The following is a 20,871-nucleotide window of genomic DNA, read 5'->3' as shown; positions in this document are numbered from 1 at the left end:
CCCTTCTTTCACAGTCCTGATCAGGGTCTCAGCCCGAAATGTTGACTTTTTTTATATAGGCATCCGTTAGTCTCGTGAGACCATGGATTTGCGCCTTGGAAGGTTTCCAGGGCGCAGGCCTGGGCAAGGTTGTATGGAAGATCGGCAGTTGCCCATGCTGCAAGTCTCCCCTCTCCACGCCACCGATGTTGTCCAAGGGAAGGGCATTAGGACCCATACAGCTTGGCACCGGTGTCGTCACAGAGCAATGTGTGATTAAGTGCCTTGCTCAAGGACACAACACGCTGCCTCAGCTGAGGCTCGAACTCATGACCTTCAAATCACTAGACCGACGCCTTAACCACTTGGCCACATTGACTGTTTATTCCCCACCATAGATGCTGCCCGACCTGCCGGGTTCCCCCTGTATTTTCTGTGCGTTGCTTCGTACCCGAGGTTCTCGTTCGAGTTTATAGCCATTCGACCAGACTCATGTATACAGCTAAACGAAACATCGTTCCTCTGGGACCAAGGTACCAAACACAGTACATACAGTCAAACTGAGTGTCATGGGCTGAAGGTTGACAGGTTGACATGAAGTGCGAGGTTCACGTTTATATAAGACAGCTATTGTGACTGATACTGTTATAATAAAACCAGCAGCCTAAAGTAGCAGCAATGAAAGATTTCAAGCGGCCGGTGCGGGATGAGAGGTGGAGTGGTGGGAGAGCCCTCAGCTTGAGTGTCCGTGTGCGCTGGGTGGCAGCAGGGTCACCAGGATCAGAGGGAAGCGGGGTCTCGAGCCGGGGGACCGCTGTGCCCACCGGCTGTCCCTAAACCCTTCCAGGTTCACCCACTGGCTCTCTGACCTTGTCCGAAAATGCCACGACAACTGTGGGCCCTGGAGAGGTCCCGGCAATGAAAGGATTTACGTTGGGTGGCTCCGGGCGGGGACTGAGGGTGAGAGCCGGGAAATTTCATTGAAACCCTCCAGATACCGAAAGGCCTGGACAGAGTGGGCACGAAGGGGATGTTTCTGTCAGTAGGACACAGCGGCCACAGCCTCGGAATAGAAGGAAGTCCCTTTGGGACAGAGATGAGGAGCGCTTGTCTCAGCCAGACGGTGGTGAGGCTGCAGAATTTGTGCGGAGGACCATGAGAGAAAGGGGCAAGAGTTAGGCCGTTGGGCCCGTCGTGTCCGCTCGGCCATTTCATCTCTGTGACCCTTGCGGAGAGAAGGCAGATCAATCAGGTTGGAGGCATTTTCAAACAGACTGGAGGAGCAGACTCAAGGGGCCGAATGGCCTGATTCTGCTCCCGTGCCTTACGGCCTGATGAGGTGACTGGCCGCAGTCTTTTCTCCAGTGCCGGGGCGGGTGGTCCATCACCGGAGCAGGTTGAAACTGAGAGGGAGAAGATTCGCGAGGGACCAGGGGGGTAACATTTCTCACAGAGAAGGCGGTGGGTACACGGTGACACAGGATGCGACCGAGGGGGGTATTCGGATGGGTGAGGGTTGTGGGCTGAGGGCAGGGAAACGGGCTACATGGCTCGGGGTTTTGTGGGCGTGTTGGTCCGAGGCCTCTCATCCCCGCTGCTCTGTGGCTGTATCATGGAGGGGAGAATTAACCATTCCATCCCTCAAGGCCTTGACACCATTCAGCGTGAGGCTCACTCCTCCTCTCTGGGTCAGGAATACACCGGGAGACTTCCAAGTGAACCTTTCGCTCAATGGCCATGAGACGCGGGAGCAGATTTTAGGCCGTTCAGCCCGTCGAGTCTGTTCCAGCACTCCACCATGTCTGTTTCATTATCCCGCTGGACCCCATTCTCCCCGTAACCTTTGACGCCCTTGCTAATCAAGAAGCTATCAGACTCCGGGTTGAATCTACCCACCGACTCGTGTCGGGAGCCGCCGCTGGCCTTGAAGCCGCGACGCTTCTCCAAAGGGTTAAGGTTTGGCTCGGCACGGGCAAGCTGCCATCCCGCTGTGGTCTGAGTCTAAGTATAGGCGGGTGGCTCCGGACCCTGTCTTTACTGCGATGACTGCGGTCCCTGGTCGGGGGAGGCTGAGTTCTGCAGCTGCCCGAGAGGCAACGCAGCCAGCCGCACGCCGGCTCACAGTTTGTTTTAGTCTCTTCCCATCTCCTCCTGGGCGGCACCCAATCCAGCACCGGGGCGGAGCCGGCGGCCGATGTATGTGCTCGGCTGCACGCTTCACCCGGGGAAGGGCTGTAAATAATTCTGCTCTGGGGCAGGGGAGGTTGCCTCTGGGTGAGGGGCCGGGCGGCGGTGAAGTTAGGGCGTAGAGACTTGCTTCTGTCTCGTCCCAGTGTGAGAACTATCATCCCTCTGTACGTGTGTACGTACACACACACACGTACACACACACACACACACACACACACACACACACACACACACACACACACACACACACACACACACTATCTGCAGCTTAATGTGAAAAAGACTAAGGAGCTGGTGGTAGACCTGGGGAGAGCTAAGGTACCGGTGACCCCTGTTTCCATCCAGGGGGTCAGTGTGGACATGGTGGAGGATTACAAATACCTGGGGATACGAATTGACAATGAACTGGACTGGTCAAAGAACACTGAGGCTGTCTACAAGAAGGGTCAGAGCCGTCTCTATTTCCTGAGGAGACTGAGGTCCTTTAACATCTGCCGGACGATGCTGAGGATGTTCTACGAGTCTGTGGTGGCCAGTGCGATCATGTTTGCTGTGGTGTGCTGGGGCAGCAGGCTGAGGGTAGCAGACACCAACAGAATCAACAAACTCATTCGTAAGGCCAGTGATGTTGTGGGGATGGAACTGGACTCTCTGACGGTGGTGTCTGAAAAGAGGATGCTGTCCAAGTTGCCTGCCATCTTGGACAATGTCTCCCATCCACTACATAATGTACTGGGTGGGCACAGGAGTACATTCAGCCAGAGACTCATTCCTCCGAGATGCAGCACAGAGCATCATAGGAAGTCATTCCTGCCTGTGGCCATTAAACTTTACAACTCCTCCCTGAGCCAATAGGCTGGTCCTGGACTTATTTCATAATTTACTGGCATAATTTACATTACTATTTAACTATTTATGGTTCTATTACTAATTATTATTTATGGTGCAACTGTCACGAAAACCAATTTCCCCCGGGATCAATAAAGTATGACTAGTATCAGATGCGTGGAGAGGGGGAGCTTGCTACACGGGAGACAGCTTGCTGTCCATATCGTACTGCCCGGGCTCGCGTATCTAGACAGCTGGGATGGAGGCCTTACACATTGACACAGAGACGCAAACACACGTATTCACCAGATTCTCTGTACTGTATCCACGGGCAAAGCAAATGGGTGTTCACCCTGAGCGAGGGAGGCTCAAATGGCGATCCCCCCCGACCCCCCGCCCTAGAGACCCGGGTTCGACCCCAGCCTCTGGCGTGTTGGGGGAAGTTTGCACTCCCTCCGAGTGACCGCGTTTCCTCCCAACGAGGTGCGGCGGGGCCGGTGGGTTCGTTGCCCCCACCGTGGGGTGGGCAGTGCGGCGGTGGGTGCTGATCAGTGGTTGATGGTCAGCATGGACTCGACGGGCTGAAGGGCCGGTTTCTGTGCTCCGTGGCGCTGAGGGGGTGGGGGTGGGGGAGGGGGCGGGGTGCGGTTCTTCCCGCAACAGCCCGCCTGACTTTTGGCGATCTGGCTCCGGGCGTGGGGAGAGGGTGTCGAGGCTGCTTTTGCTCTGGTGTTGGCCACTGCCGGGCTTTGCTGCCTATCCGTGCCTCTCATCACCTATTCCGCTACCAAGTCACCTCTCATCCTCCCAGCCTGCTCAACGTCTCGTCCGAGCAGCATCCTGGTAAACCTCCTCTGCGCCCCCTCTAAAGCTTCCACGTAATGAGGCGGGCAGAACTGAACGCAACTCTCCAAGCCTCACCTCGCGGCTCTTGCACTCTGAGGGACCGGCAGACGTGGACCCCACTCTGCATCACTGCCTGGTATGGGAACTGTACCTCCCTCAATCGCAGGACTCTGCAGAGAGTGGTGCGGACAGCCCAGCGCATCTGTAGTTGTGAAATTCAGGACATCTACAAGGACAGGTGTGTAAAAAGGGCCCGAAGGATCATTGGGGACCCGAGTCACCCCAACCACAAACTGTTCCAGCTGCTACCACCCGGGAAACGGTACCGCAGCATAAAAGCCAGGACCAACAGGCTCCGGGACAGCTTCTTCCACCAGGCCGTCCGACTGATTAACTCACGATGATTTGAGTGTATTTCTATGTTACATTGACTGTTCTATTTATTATAAATTATTATGATTGCACATTCCACATTTAGATGGAGACATAACGTGAAGGTTTTTCTCATGTATGTGTGAAGGAAATAAAGTCAATTCAATTCAATTCTTTCCGGATCGAACTCCCTCAGCTCCTGCCAATGCCCCGTTGTAACCGAAGGGCGACCGTCTACACCGTCCACAATACCACCGACGTCCCTTTCGTCAGCCACACGCACAGTCGACCGAAGGAAGTCAGCGTGTCGAGCAGCATCTGCGGGGACAGACAAATGGTGGGCATACAGGGAAGTTGACTTCTCCTCATTTTCCAGTCCCGATAAGGGAGCGGGGGAAGGGTTTCTCTTTGTTGTTGGATTATTTCTGGTGGGCCTGCCATATTGGCACCGGAACGCTGCCCCGGCTCATCCTCGGGTGTGTGGGTTGTTAATGCAAACGACACGTTTCCCTGTGTGTTTCGAGGTCCCATGTTGTACCCCCACCCCACATTCCCATCAACCACCCCCTTCCCGCTGGATTCGAACTACCAGCATATCCCGGGATGTGGGAAGAAATTGGAGCACCCGAGAGTAGTCTTTTTCTCTCTCCCTCTCTTTCGCCCTCCCTTCCCCTTCTCTCCCTCCCTCCCTCTCCCTCCTCGCTCTCCGCATCCATCCCCCTCCTCATCTGTATCGCTCCCCACATTACCATCTCTCTCCCCATCCCTCTCTCTCTCCTCCCTTTCTCATTCCCCTCCTCCCGCCTCTCTCCTCCCCCTCTCTCTCATCCCCCCTCTCTCACCCCCTCGCTCTCTCATCCCCCTCTCTCTCTCACCCTCTCTCTCAATCACCCCGCTCTCTCATCCCCCCTCTCTCTCACCCCTCTCTCAATCACCCCCCTCTCTCACCCCCCTCTCTCTCACCCCTCTCTCTCAATCACCCCGCTCTCTCATCCCCCACTCTCATCCCCCTCTCTCTCAATCACCCCGCTCTCTCATCTCCCCGCTCTCATCCCCCTCTCTCTCAATCACCCCCCTCTCTCACCCCCCTCTCTCAATCACCCCGCTCTCTCATCCCCCCGCTCTCATCCCCCTCTCTCTCACCCCGCTCTCTCATCCCCCTTCTCTCTCAATCACCCCCCCTCTCACCCCTCTCTCAATCACCCCGCTCTCTCATCCCCCCTCTCTCATCCCCCTCTCTCTCAATCACCCCCTCTCTCATCCCCCCTCTCTCATCCCCCTTCTCTCTCAATCACCCCCCTCTCACCCCTCTCTCTCAATCACCCCGCTCTCTCATCTCCCCTCTCTCATCCCCCTCTCTCTCACCCTGCTCTCTCATCCCCCCCTCATCCCCTTCTCTCTCAATCACCCCCCTCTCACCCCCTCTCTCTCTCACCCCTCTCTCTCAATCACCCCGCTCTCTCATCCCCCCTCTCTCATCCCCCTTCTCTCTCAATCACCCCCCTCTCACCCCTCTCTCTCTCACCCCTCTCTCTCAATCACCCCGCTCTCTCATCTCCCCTCTCTCATCCCCCTCTCTCTCATCCTGCTCTCTCATCCCCCCCTCATCCCCCTTCTCTCTCAATCACCCCCCTCTCACCCCCTCTCTCTCTCACCCCTCTCTCTCAATCACCCCGCTCTCTCATCCCCCCTCTCTCATCCCCCTTCTCTCTCAATCACCCCCCTCTCACCCCTCTCTCTCAATCACCCCGCTCTCTCATCTCCCCTCTCTCATCCCCCTCTCTCTCACCCTGCTCTCTCATCCCCCCCTCATCCCCCTTCTCTCTCAATCACCCCCCTCTCACCCCCTCTCTCTCTCACCCCTCTCTCTCAATCACCCCGCTCTCTCATCCCCCCTCTCTCATCCCCCTTCTCTCTCAATCACCCCCCTCTCACCCCTCTCTCTCTCACCCCTCTCTCTCAATCACCCCGCTCTCTCATCTCCCCTCTCTCATCCCCCTCTCTCTCACCCTGCTCTCTCATCCCCCCCCTCTCTCAATCACCCCCCTCTCACCCCCTCTCTCTCTCACCCCTCTCTCTCAATCACCCCGCTCTCTCATCTCCCCTCTCTCATCCCCCTCTCTCTCACCCTGCTCTCTCATCCCCTTCTCTCTCAATCACCCCCCCTCTCACCCCCTCTCTCTCTCACCCCTCTCTCTCAAACACCCCGCTCTCTCATCCCCTCTCTCATTTCTCTCATCCCCCTCACTATCTCTCTCTCTCTCTCTCTCTCTCTCTCTCTCTCTCTCTCTCTCTCTCTCTCTCTCTCTCTCTGTCTGTCTCTCTCCCCCTCCCTCCCTCCCTCTCCCGGTTGGAATTGAACCGGCTGTCCGTTGGGAGGGGAACTCCAGCGGTGGGATTCCCACTGACCCGCGTCAAAGACCATTCCCGTGGACGCTGGGGGTGCGCGGTCTCCGCGCCGGTCAGGGTTAAAAGTCTCTTACCAGGATGGTGTGTGAAAGCTATCCATTCGTTTCCGTCCCGAAAGAGCAGTGATTCCCTCGCGTCTCTCTGGAGCGGAATGGCCCGTGGATCCCCCCATCACCCACCCTCACCCCAAGCCCCATGGAAAGCGGATGGCCCCTTCCTCCCTCCGTTCCTCAGAGCCATCTTCACGCCTCCCCGTACTTTGATCGCAGATTTACTTTGAACCTGAGTGCGCGCCGATGTTCGTTGCCAGCAAACAAATCTGAAACTTTGTCTAGCACGTTATTTGGTCCGGTGTGTATCGAAATATCGGGACCTAGAGTGACCCGGGGTGGGAGCAAGTGTCGCCTGCCTTCCGTCGCCAAAATAGCACCCCCGCACCTCACTGACCCGAACCCGTGCGGGGGGAAACCCCACGGGGAGAACGCAGACACTCCTGGCGGGAGTTGAACCCCGGGCGCCGTAAAGCGTTACGCCTGCCGCTGGACTACTGCGATACCGTCCGCTGTTGGGTTTAATGTCCCCGGGAGATGCAGGGGGGTGGGCCGGGACAGCAAGTACTCAGGGGTGTGTGTGAGTGTGTGTGTATGTATGTGTTCTCTTCCAGCTGAACAAACAGTCAGCTCCCACCCTGGTCCCAGGCAGCAAAGCGTTAAGGCTTTCTGTTTGACATCTGTTATTACTGTGCGGCTAAACAGAGCCAGGTGGGGAGGTGGCATAGTTCGAGCTGTTTGGCAAACGCGCTGGAATTCGGAGCTCTGCAGAACCAGGGGTGGGGGGAGGAAGGAATGAGAGAGCGGAGCAGAGGCACAGGGAGACAGGAAGGAACCGGGCCGGAGAGAGGGAGAAGCGGGGGACACGGAGAGAGAACTGAGACACAAAGTGAAATCTGAGTAAAGCGAGCGAGAGAGAAGAGAGAGAGAGAGAGAGTCCAGTCTCTTCCAAACGCCCAAATGAATCAATACCTCTCACTCAGCTAAATCCGCACTGGGGAGGAATCCAGGAAACAGCGTGTGGCCTCTCCAGTCCACAACCGTTGGCCGGTGAGTGAACTGCAAAGAAGTTTCTGCTGGGTGGGGAGAGGGTCACTTCTGGAGTGGTGCGGAGTGAGGGGGGATTCACTGAGGGGGGAGGCAGCTTCGGGGGCCGTGGGGAGGGGGTTGAAATGGGCACCGGGCAAGAAAGTTAAGTTCTCTAACACGTAGGGCAGACAGCAGACATGCTAAAGGAAATCTGTTCTCCGACACCGTGTACTTTAAAGGGCTTTACAAATGTTTAAATACCTTGTTCGCTTCCCAAGTAAATATTGCTGTGAACGTGTCCACAAACACTTCATTGACGTTCACCAGAAGCCCAACTGCAATCGCTGTTCCCGATGTTCCCAGAGTGAAGGGATGTGTTTTACTTTCCGGGTTAAAAATAACTTCCTTCCTTTTAATTCCTAGCCCAAACCTCTCTTTAGTAATGATGAGGTGCAGCTCTCTGCAAACAGCCTCTGGGGAAAGAGGCCATGCCTTTGGGGTCTATTGATAGCTTCTGGACTACCAAAGGCATCAAAGCTGAATGGGGAATGGGGTTGAGAGGGATAGTAAATCTGCCATGCCGGGATGGCGGAGCAGACTCGATGGGCTGAATGGCCCGATTCTGCCCCTATGTCTTGTGGTCTTGGGTCCAATGTGTCTCCCGTAACGATAATATGGATACGATGAGGCCACACTCAGGTTGGAGGAGAAACATCATACATTTTCTGACCTCCAACCTGATGGCGTGAACATCGATTTCTCAAACTTCCAGTAATTGACCCCCTTCACCATTCCCTGCTTTCCTATTTTCCTCTCGTGCTCCTCCCTCTTCCCTTTCTTCCAGAATCTTCTGTCCTCTCCGATCAGATTCCCCCTCCCTCAGCCCTTTCACCAATCAACTTCCCAGCTCTTTACTTCACCCCCCCTGCCTTCTAACTCTGACTTCACCATCCCCGCTTCCTTCCCAGTCCCGACGAAGGGTCCCGGCCCAAAACGCCGACTGCTCACCCTTTTCCACAGATGCTGCCTGGCCTGCTGAGTCCCTCTAGCATTTTGTGCCTGCTGCATCTGACGGAGGCCGCTGTTTGTTCTGGCTGCCGTTAGGATGACCGATAAAAATGCAAAGATATTTCAGTAAACTTGGCCTCCGGCCTCACCCAGGGATGCTATTTTAAGCTGTCTCTCTTCGCCAAGAGGCCAAGTAGATATAATGTCTCCCTCTCTCAATGTGTCACTTTTTAACCCAGAAAGGTGACATTTTGTCAGTACCTCATAACCAATCTCTGAAGGTCTTGATCTCTGTCTCTCTGGCTCTCCCTCTCTGTAAATATAGCCAGCACTTTATATAACCTCCCTCTCTATTTGAAGTAAACTTTCTGCCTGCCTTGATTAATAGTTTTCTGTACTATTGGCATAAAAGAGGACAGGATAGAAACTGGGTTCTTTAGCCCTCAATATCTGCTGATCAAATGGCCAATGAAACCAATTCCCTCTGCCTACAAAATATCCATATCCTTCCTGGAATTTAGAAGGATGAGAGGGGATCTGATTGAAACATATAAGATTATTAAGGGATTGGACACGCTAGAGGCAGGAAACATGTTCCCGATGTTGGGGGAGTCCAGAACCAGAGGCCACAGTTTGAGAATAAGGGCTAGACCATTTAGAATGGAGTTGAGGAAAAACTTTTTCACACAGAGGGTTGTGGTTCTGTGGAATGCTCTGCCCCAGAAGGCAGTGGAGGCCAATTCTCTGGATGCTTTCAAGAAAGAGTTAGATAGAGCTCTTAATGATAGAGGAGTCAAGGGATATGGGGAGAAGGCAGGCGAAGGGTACTGATTGTTGATGATCAGCCGTGATCACAGTGAATGGTGGTTGAAGGGCGGAATGGCCTACTCCTGCACCTGTTGTCTATTGTCCTTTGCTATAATCCAGACTCTTTTAGTGGTGGAGAGGAGGTCGCTGTACAAACTGTTATCCATCTTGGACAATCAGGCCCATCCTCACCATGACCACCTGAATAAACAACAGAGCCCCCTTTCGAACAGAATCATTCAGCTCCACCGTCACAAGGATCGTTACAGAAAATCTTTCCGATCAAGTGCAATGAGCATATACAACAGTTCATCTCTGTGCGACAGGAGAACTCAGATCATAGTACAGTGGTCTCTGTTTTATTATTTCGTACATTATTATTGTGTATATTATTATTCTGTACTTTGTTATTAGTTTGCACACTGCTAAGTGTGTTTTTAAACATTGCTGCTGTAACTGAAGAATTCCCCACTCGGGATCAATAAAGTGTTTATTATGATCATAATTATATTCCTCATATCCATGTACCGAACTAAACATCTCTGAAAAGTTTCTGCCTCTACCACCATCCCAGGCTGTGTGTAAAAAAAATAACTTGCCCCTCACATCTCATTTGAACTTGCCCCCTCTCACCTTAAATGCATGCCCTTTGGTATTAGGCGTTTCAACCCGTGGCAAAAGTTGCTGCCTATCTCCTCTTATAAACCCTTATCCGATCTCCCCTCATCCGCCACTGCCCCGGAGAAAACAATCCAACTTTGTCCAACTCCTCGTCCCTCGCCCTGGTAAAAAGAAAACATCACGTGCTCACAAAGATGCCCCTGACTAGATAGCACCCGGCCCCGTATTTGTATGGGTTGCTGTCTCAGTAAAGGTAACGCTTCACCTTGTCGAGATACTGATAATCCTTCCCTTGGTACCTTGGTGAAGATAACGAGTTAACACACGTACAAGACGCTGGAGGAGCTCGGCAGGTCGGGCAGCATCCACGGAGGGGAAGAAAGAGTCGACGTTTCGGGTGGAGGACTGGACCGGAAGGGGGAAGGAGCTGGAATAAGAAGGTGGGGGGGGAAGGGGGTCTGGGTAAGGACGTGGTCCTGCTTGGATTAGAGAGCATGTCTCGGGGTAGGTTGAACGAGCTAGGGGTTTTCTTTAGAGAGGGTGCAGAGGAGATTTACCAGGATGCTGCTTGGATTAATCAAGTATATCTATCTATCTATCTATCTATTAGAGCGCGTGTCTCGGGATAGGTTGAGCGAGCTAGGGGCTTTTCTCTTTGCAGAAGAGGCGGATGAAAGAAGGCTGCCAAATCGCGGGAGTGAGGGTTGATGTGGGGTGGGGAGCTGCAGTTCCCGGGGGTGGTGCAAACCACACTTCGACCAGGCACGGCGCCGCAGTCCTCCGAGAACAAGATAAGCACCCTGGCGAAGCGGACGGTACCAGGGGAGGAAGGATGCGAGGCGGCTCATGGGAGGAAGGCCCTGAGCTGCCAGTCCTTGGCAGGGTCAGAGGATGGCAGACGTGGCTATTCCCCGAGGAGATTGGCTGCAGGGGGCTCCCAGCGAGGTCGGCATGCAGGCTACTGTCTGCGCTGGGCCTTGTTGGAAAGAGCACGAACCGAGCAGGTCACAGGATGGGGGAGGAAGCAGAAAGACCCCCCTACTGGATACGGAGCAGGCGAGAGGAGTCGAGCTGGAAGTCAGGAGCAGATGGGCAGTGACTTGGCCACCACTGCTGACCCGCCAAACGGAGAGTGCGGAGGTCAAGGGTCGAGACACTCTACGAAGGTCAGGCAGCTGCCGACAACGCCTGCCCCTGGCCAAAGGCTGCTGATACCTCACCAGGCAGCTGTAGAGAGCACCCCAGTGTATGATGCAAGCACGCAGAATGAGGAGGCAACCAGAGAGCGGACAGCCGGAGGCTTCTTCCAGAGTGGAAACAGATAATACAAGGAGGGCCGTAACTTTAAAGGTGATCGGAGGGAAGTATAGGGAGGATGTCAGAACAAAAGAGCCAAGTGCATTAACGACACTTAGGAGACTCTTAGATGGGCACATGGATGATAGAAAAATGGAGGACTATAGGGGAGGGCTGTGTGGCCAAGTGGTTAAGGCATTGGACTAGTGACCTGAAGGTGTGAGTTCGAGCCCCAGCTGAGGGAACGTGTTGTGTCCTTGAGCAAGGCACTTAATCACACATTGCTCTGCAATGACACCGATGCCAAGCTGTATGGGTCCTAATGCCCTTCCCTTGGACAACATCGGTGGCGTGGAGAGGGGAGACTTGCAGCATGGGCAACTGCCGGTCTTCCATACAACCTTGCCCAGGCCTGCGCCCTGGAGGGTGAAGACTTTCCAGGCACAGATCCATGGTCTCGCAAGACTAACGGATGCCTTTACCTGTGTGGGAGGGAAATGTTAGACTGATCTTGGAGTAGGTTAAAGGGATAGCACAACATTGTGGGCTGAAGGGCCTGTATTGTTTTATGTTCCACCTTTCCTTAGTTAAAACTATGTCTGCCCCTGTGTGTACAATAACCAACCCTAGATAACCTTATCCTTCTCCTTACGACCATTGAAGAGGAGGTACAGGAGCCCGAAGGATAGCACTGAATGTTTTGGGAACAGCTTCTTCCCCTCCACCATCAGATTTCCAAACGGTCCGCGAACTCTACTCCCCCGCCATTCCTCTTTAGCACCAGCTATTTATTTGCACCTCCTGTCGTTTTCCGATGTCTTGCACTGCCCTGCGGCCTTGGAGCAACAAACACCACAACGTAGGTCGGCGATTCTGACTCCGGGCCGACGGAACGGTCGGAAATCTGACGGTGGAGAGTGGGAAGCCGTTCCTGAATTACGTGCGGCCCTTCATGCTCCTGTGCCTCCTCCCCGATGGGGGCGGGCGGGGATGTTAGCAAGGATTGGCTTTATTTGTCACAGGTGCGTCAAAATATCGAAACATACCTGCGTCGTTTGCTTCAATCTTCTCACGAGAAGTCCTTATATGTTACTTTGTCTTTGTGTTTTTCTATGTTAGGTGTGGGATCCCTCGGTTAATGGTAAGGGGTCCGTGGCGTTAATAAGGGTTGAGAACCCCCTGCCTTAGATTAAGTTGCGAAGGAACTTTAAGGGGGGGATATTGATAGATTGGGTGAGTGGGCAGAGATCTGGCACTGTAGGAAATCGCGCATTTTGGCAGGAAACATGGGGGGAGGAAAATCCCAGCGTCTCGACGGTGAGAGATTGCAGAGGTCTGGGATGCGGGAGTGCTAGTGTGTGTTTCACACCGGTCTGTGGGCAGCCAGGGGAGCCGATAGAACGCTGCTGTTTTCTGCGAGGAGAACTGAGCGCACAGCTGGGGAAGGTACGGTCCAGTTGTACAGGGGCATGTCCAGAGGACCCCGCTCAGTACTAGTCTCCTCAGTTGAGAAGGGTCGTGAGTGCAGCAGAAGGAAGAGATCGGGTGGATTGTCCTCTACTCTCTGGAGTTTAGAAGAGTGAGAGGGGACTTGGCTGAATAATAAGATCCCGAGGGAGAGAGTCACGCACAGGAACAGGCCCTTCGGCCCATCTAGTCCCTGCCAAACTATTAATCCGCCTGGTTGCATCAACCGGCACGGGACCACACCCCTCCCCATTCACGTGCCTACCCAAACCTCTCGTGAATGGTGAAATTGAACCCTCCATCAAATCTCCGCTCGTTATTAGTACAGAGGGGCTAAAAGTCCCAACCTACCCAACCTATCCCAATAAACTCGAGTCCTCAGCAGAACATAGAACTTCGAACCTGGAACGGAACAGGCCCAGCAACAATGCTGTGCGGAACCAGCTAAAATGCAAATCAGAAACACCCAGACACCAATCCCTCTTCCCGGCACAATGTCCATCTCCCGCTATCTTCCTCACATCCAAACATCTCTTAAAAGCCTCTTATGTATTTGCCTCTACCAGCACAACAGGCAGCGGATTCCAGGCATCCTCCACTCTTGTGAGTAAAAAGTTTGCCCCTCACATCCCCCCTCTCCCTCACCTTCACCTCTGGTATTAGACATTTCAACGCTGGGAAACAGATACTCCCTGTCCACTCTATCTATGTCTCTCGTAATCTTATAAACCTCTATCAGATCTCCCCTCAGCCTCCGGCTCTTCAGAGAAAACAACCCAAGTTTATCCAGCCTCTTGTCGCAGCACACACACCCTCTAAACCAGGCAGCGTCCTGGTAAACCTCCTTTGCACCCTCTCCAAAGCCTCCACGTCCCTTCCCGTACCCAGTGACAATTCCTTCTGTGCCCTTTTGATTTTATTGGTGTCTTTCCTGCAGGCAGGGGACCTGAACAGCGCTCAGTTCTCCCAAGTCTGGCCTCACCCCGGCACTTCGTACAACTTCAGCTCCTCTGTCCCGCTGCATCTAGTCTGGCAGTCGCTGGCTGGGTGCCCCGGCCTCTGGCACACAGAGCAGGGTGTCTGTGTAAAACCAAGAGGCTTTGTCCTTTTAGGGCAGCGTCGTTACTCTGTTAATTCAGAGTCTTTGGAACTCCAAAGGGCAAGGACGCGGGTTGCTGGAGTATATTTAAGACAGAAGTAAGGTAGGTTCTTGGCAACGGAGGATGCTGGAATCTGGAGCGGTCCACAAAACGCTGGCAGACCTCAGCGAGCCAGGCAGCACCAGTGGAACCCTGACTGGTCGTACCATGGCCTGGTGTGGAAACACCAGTGCCCGAGGCTTACAATAGGTAGTTGATAAGGCCCAGTCTATCACCACAGGCAAAGTCCTCCCCACCACTGATGCCCACCCTGAAAAAGGTTAAACCTCCCCTTCGGGAGTTCATTGAAAGCCTCTCTATGATCTCTGTGCCCCTCTGACTCTCTGACCACCCGCTTGCCCAGACCCGCTTCTACGGCCACGTACCCTTCCTGGGAACACGTCTTAGATCCCTTTCACCGATCGACTTCCCAGCTGAAAACACCACCTCCCCCTTCCCGGTTTCACCTCTCACTTTGTGTTTCTCCCTCCCCTCCTCACACCCTCCCTCCCGCACTCCTCATCTTTTTTTCTCTCTGCAGTCCTGCCGAAGGATCTCGGCCCGAGACGTCGACTGTTTACTCTTTTCCAAAGACGCTGCCTGGCCTGCTGAGCTCCCCCAGCGTTTCGTGTGTGTTGGTCAGTCTTTGTGTGGAGCTTTTCATCGATTCCATTGTATTCCTCTGTTCTACTGCGAATGCCCGCAAGAAAATGGATCTCAGGGTTGTACACGGTGACGTGTACGTACTTGGGGCCATAAATTTGCTTTGACATTTGAATGGTCGGACGTTCCGAGGCTCCGGCTGAGTGAAACGTGATCCGGGAACTCGGCCAAGTTTACGGATGGATCAGTCACAATCCCATTAAATAGTGGGCCAGTCTCGAGGGGCCGAATGGCTTCCTCCTCGCCCTAATTACAGCCTTTGCTGCCCCTCTGAACCGGTCACGGTTAATATTTCCCTCTCTGGCTCAGTAATCCCGCTGGGAAAACTCGTCTTCAAAAACACGTCTTCGCCTGTCTTCGTAAAGCGTCTCCCATTTCTTAATGATGCGTCTGGAGAATGTGCTGTGTTGGGTATCTTTCTTTATCTGATTAAGTAGAGGGAACATGTCTTGTCTCGGTTATAGTTCATAACATGTCTGTCCTAGATAACGTGTCTATTCCTGTCTTAGTAAACAATATGGCCCTGTCTTAGTAAAGATAAGCTGTCTTTATAATGATTTTATGCTACAGCCCATTAAATGATGTATACTTATCTAAGATAACGTATGAAGACAGCTTAATGCATCTTTTCCTGTCAGTAACGTGTGCCTTCAATCAAACATCCGTCCCTCGTAACAATGACGTTGGTTAGTAACGTTAATGCTGCTTTCAGTAATATCAACTCTCTGCAAAAATATCTCCTCGTAAGCGTAGTGTCTTGGTAAAAACTCCTCTCAATGGCATTTAGTTCCATAAGATCGGGGTTCAATTCCTGCGGCTCTCTCTAAGGGTTTTGTACGTTCTCTCCCCGTGACCGCGTGGGTTTCCTCCGGGTGCCCTGCTTTCCTCCCACAGTCCTAAGAGGTACGGGTTCGGGTTAGTCAGTTGCGGACGAGCTATGTTGGCGCCGGGGGCATGGCGATGCCTATGGTCTGCCCCCGACCCCTCCCGCCGCACCCGTGGACCGTGTCAGTTGCCGGCGCTGGCAATGCACATTGCAGTGTAGATACGGGCCCGACAGACCGACCACGCTGGGGGAGGGGGGGGGTTCGCTTTGCTATAAATGTGATCGGCGCGCACCCCAACTGTTCTGCGTGCTGAGGGCGGGGCGCCAGTCCAAACTTAGAAACATATAGAAACATAGAAAATAGGTGCAGGAGTAGGCCATTTGACCCTTCGAACCTGCACCGCCATTTATTATGATCATGGCTGATCATCCAACACAGAACCCCGCCCCAGCCTTCCCTCCATACCCCCTGACCCCTGTAGCCACAAGGGCCATATCTAACTCCCTCTTAAATATAGCCAATGAACTGGCCTCAACAGTTTCCTGTGGCAGAGAATTCCACAGATTCACCACTCTCTGTGTGAAGAAGTTTTTCCTAATCTCGGTCCTAAAAGGCTTCCCCTCTATCCTCAAACTGTGACCCCTCGTTCTGGACTTCCCCAACATCGGGAACAATCTTCCTGCATCTAGCCTGTCCAATCCCTTTAGGATCTTATATGTTTCAATCAGATCCCCCCTCAATCTTCTAAATTCCAACGAGTACAAGCCCAATTCATCCAGTCTTTCTTCATATGAAAGTCCCGCCATCCCAGGAATCAATCTGGTGAACCTTCTTTGTACTCCCTCTATGGCAAAGATGTCTTTCCTCAGATTAGGGGACCAAAACTGCACACAATACTCCAGGTGTGGTCTCACCAAGGCCTTGTACAACTGCAGTAGTACGTCCCTGCTCCTGTACTCGAATCCTCTCGCTATAAATGCCAGCATACCATTCGCCTTTTTCACCGCCTGCTGTACCTGCATGCCCACTTTCAATGACTGGTGTGTAATGACACCCAGGTCTCGTTGCACCTCCCCTTTTCCTAATCAGCTACCATTCAGATAATAATCTGTTTTCCTATTTTTGCCACCAAAGTGGATAACTTCACATTTATCCACATTAAATTGCATCTGCCATGAATTTGCCCACTCACCCAACCTATCCAAGTCACCCTGCATCCTCTTAGCATCCTCCTCACTGCTAACACTGCCACCCAGCTTCGTGTCATCCGCAAACTTGGAGATGCTGCATTTAATTCCCTCATCCAAGTCATTAATATATATTGTAAACAACTGGGGTCCCAGCACTGAGCCTTGCGGTACCCCACTAGTCACCACCTGCCATTCTGAAAAGGTCCCGTTTATTCCCACTCTTTGCTTCCTGTCTGCTAACCAATTCTCCACCCACACCAATACCTTACCCCCAATACCGTGTGCTTTAAGTTTGCACACTAATCTCCTGTGTGGGACCTTGTCAAAAGCCTTTTGAAAATCCAAATATACCACATCCACTGGTTCTCCCCTATCCACTCTACTAGTTACATCCTCAAAAAATTCTATGAGATTCGTCAGACATGATTTTCCTTTCACAAATCCATGCTGACTTTGTCCGATCATTTCACCACTTTCCAAATGTGCTGTTATCACATCTTTGATAACTGACTCCGGCAGTTTCCCCACCACCGACGTTAGGCTAACTTTTTGGACTCCAGAAAGTTTCCAGGAGAGCTGCCAAACGTGAGTTACAGGGAGAGTTTAGGCAGGCTGGGACTTTGTTTGAAACTTGTAGGACGCTGATGGGTGAACTTATGGAGGTGCCTAAAATCATTGGGTGAATATACGCCGTCTTTTATTGACCCAATGAAAACGGGAGCGACCGCTTTATTTAGGCACAGGAGTGGAACCCGGTGTGGTCGTCTGCTGCTGTAGCCCGTCCACTTCAAAGCTCGACGTGTTGTGCGTTCAGAGATGCTGTTCTGCACACCGCTGTTGTAACGGCTGGTTATCTGAGTTACTGTCAGCTTGAACTAGTCTGGCCGTTCTCCTCTGACCTCTTTCATTAACAAGGCGATTTCGCCCACAGAACTGCTGCTCACTGGATGTTTTTTTTTTGTCTCTCGCACCGTTCTCTGTAAACTCCAGAGACTGATGTACGTGAAAATCCCAGGAGATTCAAAGTATGTTTATTATCAAAGACTCCGGCAGATTGAGCGTACGAGACCAAAGGTCCAACGGTCGAGAAGGCGGTCTCTGCAAGCGTCGTGGAACGTGTAGAGCAGGACCAGACACAGAAGACGTCCTGGTCATCCACTGCGCCTCGTCCCATCTCCAGCCATCTAGACGCTGTCTTGCCACAAAATCCAGATGGGAATTGGGAAGAGAGAGCGAGGCCGACGCTGCGCAACTCTCCCTCACTTAAATCCAAATCACGCGCTAGTCTCGACACCATCATAATGGTGTCGAGGTCCTCATCGATGTCGACTGTGGATGAACACATTATCAAAGCACATATGCAGTATACAACCCTGAGACTCATCTTTCTCACAGACAGCCACGAAACAGAAAAACAGCATGGATCCGGTTCTAAGAAAACATCAGACACCCAAAGCACCAAAAAAAGGAAAAATCATGCAAACAGCAAAAAAAAACACGTGAAAAACAAGGATATTAAACCTCATAACCACAAAGGTGTCAAAGCAGTCTAGGAACCTTCAATTTAGGGCCATGTTGTTCGTTTATTGTAGGCTGCAGAGCCAGTCTGCGCCAATCACAAACCGCACAAGATAGCAGTTTCTGAGATACTCAATCCACCCTGTCTGGTACCAACTACCATCCCATGGTCAGTCACTTAGCTCACATTTCTTCCCCATTCTGGTGTTTGGTCTGAACAGCAACTGAGCCTCTTGACCGTGTCGGCATGCTTTTATGCAATTTGCTGCCACGTGATTGGCTGATTGGATATTTGCATATCTAGTGGCCACTGCATATCATATTTGCATACCTAATACAGTGGCCAGCCGGGTGTATGCCAGACCCCGCCGTGCAGAGTGAGGTTGCACTAGTGACTAACCGGCAAAGGCCAGCTTGTCTAAAAGAGATGGGAGGGAATGCCGTAGATGTGGGGGTTGGGCGTCAGGTTGCCAATAGAGGGGAGATGAGAACTGAGGCTTTCTCGCGAGCTCCCCCATCTCATACCTGCTCTGTTTCCCCCCAGAGCCCTTCCTGTGGGATTGAGAAGCACGTTAGCCCACCCTCGATATCAACAGGTGCTGCCAGTGTGGTCTGGCCCAGCGACGTTTAGACCTGATCCACGCACTGTACTCACCCTGGGGTTAGGGAGACCCGAACTAGACACTACGAGCACAGTATGGTCTGACTCAGAGATGCGAGGACCATATGTGGACTTTAAAACCATAAGACATAAGATCACAATTAGGCCATTCGGCCCATCGAGTCTGCTCCGCCATTCCATCAGGGCTGATCCATTTCCCCTCTCAGCCCCCAATCTCCTGCCCTCTCCCCGTATCCCTTCATGCCCCCACCAACCAAAAATCTATCAACCTCTGCCTTAAATACACATAAAGACTTGGCTTCCACAGCTGCCTGTAGCAACGAATTCCACAGATTCACCATTCGCTGGCCAAAGAAATCCCTCTTCATCTCCAGTCTAAAAGGACGCCCCTCTATCCTGAGGCTGTGTCCTCTGGTCTTAGACTCTCCCACCATAGGAAACATCCTCTCCACATCCACTCTATCAAGACCTTTCACCATTCGATAGGTTTCAACGAGGTCACCCCTCAATCTCCTGAATTCCAGTGAATACAGGCCCGGAGGCATCAAACGTTTCTCATACTACAAGCCGTTCAATCCTGGAATCATTTTCTCCTCCTTTGAACCCTCTCCAGTGTCAGCACATCCTTTCTAAAAGGGGCCCAAAGCTGCTCGCAATATCAAGTGTGGCCTCACCAGTGCTTTATAAAAGCCTCAACGTTGCATCACATCGGAAATCCAGGCAACACACGCAAAATGCTGGAGGAACTCAGCAGGTCAGGCAGCATCTGAGGAAAAGAGTATTGTCCACGTTTCCGGCTGAGAGCTGGGGGCTGTTTGTGGCTTCCCCAGGGATGAAAACATCTAGTGTCGGATACAACCCGTTCCATCACAAGGAAAGCCCTCCCCACCATTGAGCACAACTACAGGGAACGCTGCCACAAGAAAGCGGCGTTCTCCATCAACAACCCTCACCATCCGGGCCACGCTCTCTCCTCACTGTATTGCTTTGGATTTCCAGCGTCTGCAGAATCTCTTGTTATTGTGACTCCACAGCCTACGGACTCACTTTCAAAGGCTCTACAGCTCGTGTTCTCGGTATTATTTATTTTCTTGTTATGTTCACAGGTTGCTGCCTTTTGCACATTGGTTACTTGTCCAGCTTTGCCGTGTAGTTTTTCATAAACTTTCTTATTTCTTTATTGTGCAACTTGTAAATGCCTGCAAGAAAATAAGTCTCAGGGAAGTTTTAAGGCATCCGTTGGTCTTGCGAGACCATGGATCTGCGCCTGGAAAGTCTTCACTGTCCAGGGCACAGGCCTGGGCAAGGTCGTATGGAAGACCGTGCTGCAAGTCTCCCCTCTCCACGACACCGATGTTGTCCAAGGGAAGGGAATTAGGACCCATACAGCTTGGCACCGGTGTCATCGCAGAGCACTGTGTGGTTAAGTGCCTTGCTCAAGGACACAACACGCTGCCTCGGCTGGGGCTCGAACTCACGACCTTCAGGTCGCTAGTCCAATGCCTTAACCACTTGGCCACGTGCCCACACCTCAGGGTATGGGTGTCGATTTTAATCGATGTTTCGATGACAAACTCTGCCATCTTCATCAGGGATATGTCTAGTCTGGCAGTATTTACATCCCCTCTGTAGTTTGATTGCAAACAGTGTGGGAGAGCAGTAACCTGATTGAATGAGGACTAACCAATCGGGAGGGACGGACGACGGGGGTATAAATACCACCGGACTAGACATGCCCAGGCATCACCCAAGATGAAGATGGCAGAGTTTGCCATTGGAACGTTGGTTGTAACCGATTCCTGTACCCGGCTGGAAGCCCGAGAAGAGTTTGTTCATCATAAACGCCAGGAAAACAGTAGATTCTTTTTTCAAAAAGAAAAATCTACTTTAACTTTGAGGGTTTCAGTGGGGTGGCAAGAGTTGGAAGGAGTGAGTAGGATGGGGTAGTGGGGAGGGCTGGGGTGTTTGTGTGGTGGTGTGGGCAGGACTGAGTCCAAAGTACATTTATTA

General features: G+C 52.5%; 1 protein-coding gene across 1 annotated transcript in view; it reads left to right on the top strand.

Annotated features, from left to right (window-relative positions):
* The first annotated feature begins 7,207 nt into the window (after positions 1 to 7,207).
* efemp2a (EGF containing fibulin extracellular matrix protein 2a) overlaps positions 7,208 to 20,871 on the top strand; it is a 37,920-nt gene continuing 24,256 nt past the window's right edge. The window contains exon 1 of the mRNA XM_063036398.1: positions 7,208 to 7,724. The gene's annotated coding sequence lies outside the window, so the exon portion shown is untranslated. The remainder of the gene's footprint in view (positions 7,725 to 20,871) is intronic.

The sequence above is a fragment of the Mobula hypostoma genome, chromosome 30 (assembly GCF_963921235.1).
Source record: "Mobula hypostoma chromosome 30, sMobHyp1.1, whole genome shotgun sequence".
Classification (NCBI taxonomy): domain Eukaryota; kingdom Metazoa; phylum Chordata; class Chondrichthyes; order Myliobatiformes; family Myliobatidae; genus Mobula; species Mobula hypostoma.
The sequence above is the reverse complement of the archived record's forward strand: the minus strand, read 5'-3'. Positions and strand labels throughout refer to the sequence as shown.